General features: G+C 39.8%; 1 non-coding gene and 1 pseudogene across 1 annotated transcript; both read left to right on the top strand.

The window, feature by feature from the left end:
- The first annotated feature begins 935 nt into the window (after positions 1–935).
- On the top strand, positions 936–5,730 carry LOC109062034 (annotated as a pseudogene).
- Positions 3,063–3,180, top strand: LOC122136408. The gene has a single exon (XR_006154108.1). It is a non-coding gene; the product is annotated as a small nucleolar RNA SNORD89 (small nucleolar RNA).
- Positions 5,731–6,081: the final 351 nt, after the last annotated feature.

Here is a 6,081-nt window from a genome sequence, read left to right as displayed (position 1 = left end):
ACTTAACCGTGAGACAAACCACGCCCAGATAACGCTCTCCAGTCCATATGCAAAGAAGTGGGTGGAGAGTTCTGATGTATCGGCCTCTGATTGGCTGCCGTGCCGGTATTGGTGACACGCGCCTCTTACCGCTTGTAGCGCGAGCCCTGATGAGACCGCTTCTCTGGTGCTAGCGCTTCATCAGGAAGAGAGCTAGGTAAGACAACGGCGCGATTCCATTAAAGGTGCTTATTTACTCGTGTAAACTATCTATATCTGTGATGATCGATGTCTACAAAAAAAACTCATACCTCATTTAACGTTACTCGTTTAATTTTGTTCCCCGGACATCTTTCGGATTAACAGGCTAGTTTTAACGGCTGTTAGCTCGCCGGCTAGCTCGTGGTAACAGAGATTAGCTTGCGCTTCTCAACTAGTCTAACGTCTAGTTTTTTTTTTCTCGATTGATTCCACATTAATTTGCTTAACTTACTTATTTTATCACAATTTGGATACAAACTGCAGTTGTTCTATGTCCAGGGAGCCAGATTTACTCGTGATCTGGGATACACCGGTGTTTTATGGCTAGAGGTAGCATGGTGAAGTAGTGGCTCATTGGTCGGGCCTTAGAGTTAAGACACGTTTTATTCTCTTAAGAGTAGCGGCTCTGATTTTTCGCTATATTATCCTGTGTTTGTGCTTTTAAAAATCGTCTTGATATCATGGGGTGTAATTTGCCGTGGAGGCTTTATGTTGTGCCATGATCACTTCACCATTGCAGTTATTTTCCTACACTGCGTCAGGGAAAAATACTGGCCGACTCCACGTGAGCCGAGCCGAACCACTGCCCTCTGGTGCCTGCAGTTCGGCGGATCTTTCTCTATTATCTTACGAGAGCATCTTTACCTCCAACTAATCTTTTTTTTTTTTCACACTTTTTTTCACACTCTCATAGTTTTTCAGAGGTGTTCTGTTCCTGGTATTCCGTTAAAATGCCATCTGATTTAGCAAAAAAAGAAGGCAAAAAAGAAAAAAGAAGCAAAAAAACCTCAACAAACAAAAAAAAAACAAGATGACGTCAATAATTGTGATGCAGAGAAACCGGAGACCCAGCAGAATGGAGCGGCTGAGGACAATGGTAAGGAGAAACATTCAAAGGCAGTCCTAAAGCCTGTTCACACCTAAACTACAAATATACAATGCGAAAATCTGGTGCAATAAACATTTTAATTCAAATGTATGTCTGGTCAGACCCAACCCCCCCCCCCCCCCTTTTTTTTGGTAGAATAAGATTTGTTTTTGGTCATGTGCTCTGGAGACACTGCTGTTACATAAAACCATGACTTGGTGGCGCTAGCTAACAGGATATTGCTAAGCGACTGAATAACCATGAAATAATTCATAGCAGATTTAAAAACAGCTATTTGAGAATTTTTTTTTTTTAATATTGATTGTTTTATTGCTATGCTATTGACAGTGGATTTCGCACCTTTGCTAGGGTATTTCTGATTTTCTATAAGTGCCACCTACTGCATTTTTGTTCAGCCTGCCTGTTATTTTTTTTTTATGCATTGGTCTGAACAGGTATTTCACATGCTTTTATTCAAGACATTTCAAAACCTGTTCCTCATTCCTATTTTCTTTTTATAGGGGTTGCCAGTTTGACGAAGGAGCTAGATGAGTTTGAGCTGAAGAAAACCGAGGCTCGAGCAGTGACTGGCGTGCTGGCATCTCATCCCAACAGCACTGATGTGCACATCAGCAGCTTGTCTCTCACCTTTCACGGACAGGAGCTGCTCAGTGACACTAGTTTAGAGCTCAACTCTGGTCGTCGGTATGGACTTATTGGACTCAATGGAACTGGTAAATGAATGATTTGTTCACATTGGGCTAATAGATCTTCTCTTGGTAGCTTCAGAAGTGACTTCAATTGATAGGCTCTTAGAAAACTGACTTGTATCTAAATTTTTGCTTAGGCAAATCCATGCTGCTGTCAGCGATTGGTCACAGGGAGGTGCCGATCCCGGAGCACATTGATATCTACCACCTGACCCGTGAGATGGCTCCTAGTGAGAAGACTGCTCTGGAGTGTGTGATGGAGGTAGATGAAGAGAGGATCAAGCTGGAGCGAGAGGCTGAAAGGCTTGCTCATGAGGACTGTGAGTTTCAACAACTCTCATCAAATGCAAACTGCATATTAGGATTAGTTCACCTAGAAATGACAACTGTCATTTACTTGTTCAGCATGAATTGTGTTTGATGCCTGAGAACCTGACGGCATAAGGATAAACATGTAATTAAGGTGTTTAATGAACTTTTTCATATTTCGCTAGATCGGATCAAAATAAACTTTCCACGTTTTCATAGGAACTGTTTTTGTAACAGCTTCCTTTCCTAGGCGTGGTATATTGGACACCTCAGCTTGAGAAGTCTCCTTAATTCTGTCCTGTTTTTAAGGAATCTCATGTTTGAGGAACACTTGTAATTTGTGAATTTAATCGTTTACATTTGTTTGTTAAACTTCAGCTGAATGTGAGAAGCTGATGGAGCTGTATGAGCGTTTGGAGGAGCTGGACGCTGATAAAGCCGAGATGAGGGCCTCGCGGATCCTTAACGGTCTGGGCTTCACTACAGCTATGCAGCAGAAGAAACTCAAGGACTTCAGCGGTGGCTGGAGGATGCGTGTTGCTCTTGCTCGGTGAGTTTTCAGAATCTTACACCAAAGTTTAGAGCTGCTGGGAGATGATGTAACAAAAGGCCGAATGATAGCACAGCTGCTTTGTGCTAACTGTGCGGTGACAAAAACGGTTTGAAGCGTATTTTCTGATCCCCATGCATTTCTATCAAAGCATTTGCATATATCTGTCAACCATTTCAACTCAAGGTCTTTCTGAAATCTTCAGGGCACTGTTTCTCAAGCCTTTCATGTTGCTGTTGGATGAGCCAACAAACCACCTTGACTTGGACGCGTGTGTGTGGCTGGAGGAAGAGCTCAGTCAGTAAGTCATTATTTTAAGACAAAGGTTATGTGAGAATATTGTATGAAAGGGTTTATATTTATAATTTGTTCATTGTGAATTGTTGCTGATGAAATGATGTTAACAAAAGGCCGAATTGTAGCTCTTCCATCAAGCAGTTTGTTCTTGGTATGGATAGAGCTTTGACAAAAACTAGACCGAAGCGTTCAACTGATCTGTCAGCACAACTCAAATGCAGTTTTGTACCACTTTAAGTGTTCTAATCCCAACTCTATAGTAATACGTGTTACAATGAATAATTAATTGTATAATTACACCTTTAAATAAAGTGTCTTATATTACAAAATGAATTTGGTTATTGTGATGCAGTTATTTGCCAACACTGTGCTGAGAGCTGTGTGCTCAAGTTTGTTTCTTTTCTTCCATTGACAGGTTCAAAAGAATTCTGGTTTTAATATCCCATTCTCAGGACTTCCTTAATGGCGTTTGTACCAACATTATTCACCTGCACCAGCGCAAGCTGAAATATTACACGGTAAAATTACTAATTCTGTCTTTTCTACACACTTAGAGCTGATATCTTATTACAAATGTGCAGTTTCATTTATTTTATCATTCATCCTCTTCTGTAAAGGGTAACTATGACCAGTATATAAAGACCCGAGAGGAACTGGAGGAGAATCAGATGAAGCGGTTTAACTGGGAGCAGGACCAGATAGCACACATGAAGGTAAGCTGCTACTACATGTACCTTTGTAAACATGGAAACCTTCTGTGCCTTTCTTGTGATTTGATGTGGTTATCTAAACGTGTTCCTGTTGATCCTCAGAACTACATTGCTCGGTTTGGTCACGGTTCTGCCAAGCTGGCCAGACAAGCTCAGAGCAAAGAGAAGACTCTACAGAAGATGGTTGCCTCAGGTCTTACTGAGCGTGTTGTGAATGACAAGGTGATGAAAGAACCATTTCCACTTGATCTCAGGCACAACTTTATGCAGTTTGCCTTTTTTGTCGCTGTATGCCACATTTCAATCAGTTGCAAAATGACTCAAGCTACCTTCTCCCTTTAGACCCTGTCATTTTATTTTCATCCCTGTGGGAAGATCCCTCCTCCTGTCATTATGGTTCAGCATGTCAGCTTTAAGTATTCAGACAATACGGTACGCAGTTCTAATAAATAGTACAACATTTTACACACTTTTGTTGCATACTTCTCTGGGTTGAGTTTCTCACATTTATTTTTACATTTATTTTGTTATGTAGCCACATATTTATAAGAACTTGGAGTTTGGAATTGACTTGGACACACGAGTGGCCCTTGTAGGGCCCAATGGGGCGGGCAAGTCTACTTTGCTGAAGCTCCTCACTGGAGAGGTAAGGTGCATTTTAAGAAACGCATTTAAATTTTGTGTTCACACATTTGATGTAATTGGGAGTCTTTAATATTGTGATCTTCAAAACATCTCTTCTTTAGCTCCTGCCCACAGATGGTATGATTAGAAAACACTCTCATGTGAAGATTGGACGATATCATCAGGTCTGTTGGCTAGACCATTTGTCATGAGATTTATGTAGTAATATAGTAATAATGGATCAGATTTATATTAGTAAAGATAATGTCACTAACTTAAATATCCAAATTAATACCTTTTATTGTTCATATTAAAATACCACCAGATAATTTGAGGTGAGTGGCTTTAGACTGGTTTTTAATAATATTAACTTGTGACATTGTGTTTCTTTCCCAGCATCTAACAGAGCAACTGGAGCTTGACCTTTCACCTCTGGAATACATGATGAAGTGTTACCCTGAGATTAAGGAGAAAGAAGAAATGAGGAAAATCATTGGCCGCTATGGACTCACTGGCAAACAGCAGGTGGGTCATCTTGTTTTGTTTGTTTTTTTACTTTATTTTAACCAGCAAATAAATTCTACTTTATTTATTGACATGTTCCTTTTTAAACTAGGTGAGCCCTATTAGGAATCTGTCTGATGGGCAGAAGTGCCGGGTCTGCTTTGCCTGGCTGGCCTGGCAGAATCCCCACATGCTATTTCTTGATGAGCCGACCAATCACCTTGACATTGAAACCATTGACGCTCTGGCTGAGGCGATCAATGAATTTGAGGGTGGAATGATGCTGGTCAGCCACGACTTCAGGCTTATTCAGCAGGTAATGTGATCTTGCCCATCTTGTACATTTAACTATTATTTTATCTCAATCAAGCTAATGCAGCTGACATGAGGTCTTTATTATTTTGTAGTAATATTGGTTTGTTTCCTTGCAGGTGGCTCAGGAGATCTGGGTTTGTGAAAAGCAGACCATTACAAAATGGACCAAGGACATTCTGGCCTACAAGGAACATCTAAAATCAAAAATTGACAAACAGATGCACGATTTATAGAGCCCCCATAGAAGGCAGTTCAGACATCTCTGCCAACCAGATTATTGCTCTCCAGGAAATACAAGCATACAAATACAAGCTGGCTAGACTGCAGTCTCAGTACCGCCTCTAACACCTGAGGCAGTCACTGGGGTTTCCAGTGGAAGTAGCTGTCTTGTTTTCTTTTGTGTGTTAATATGCTCCACAGTATTTGGACTTTACTTTCGAAAAACCTATTAAAAGTTCTGGGTGTGCACTTACATTTTTTTTGTACTAGGACAGTGAAGGTCTATAGGACAAAAGACTGTCGTACGAATGATTTATTTTACCAAATATTGTTTAAAGCTGTATTTGCAATAATGATGTCTAATTAAAAGCGTACATTTATTGATTTGGCTTGTACATTTTTCTTGGCGTTTAAAATGAAATATTTAAAAGATGTATTGGCTTTGTTTCTTACAGAACCAGAAGGACTATGGTTTAGTGTCTGCATAGCTGAAAGAGCTGCCTTTGTAATCAAACTGGGATTAATAAACATCTTTTTAATATTTTACAAAATTTTAAATAAGGGCGATAATTTACATCTCGGACATTTTTACCTTTGCATATATTTATATACGTTGAGCAGTATGTGACCATGTGTAAACGGTTTTAACAGAAAAAATCAGCTACGTTTAGTTTGTATTTAAAGGTATGATTTATTCAGTAAAACATATTACTTGATTTTAAACCAAGAATGTGC

This window comes from Cyprinus carpio, chromosome B2 (assembly GCF_018340385.1).
Source record: "Cyprinus carpio isolate SPL01 chromosome B2, ASM1834038v1, whole genome shotgun sequence".
Classification (NCBI taxonomy): Eukaryota; Metazoa; Chordata; class Actinopteri; order Cypriniformes; family Cyprinidae; genus Cyprinus; species Cyprinus carpio.
Note: the sequence above shows the minus strand (reverse complement) of the source record. Positions and strands in the feature narration are given on the sequence as shown.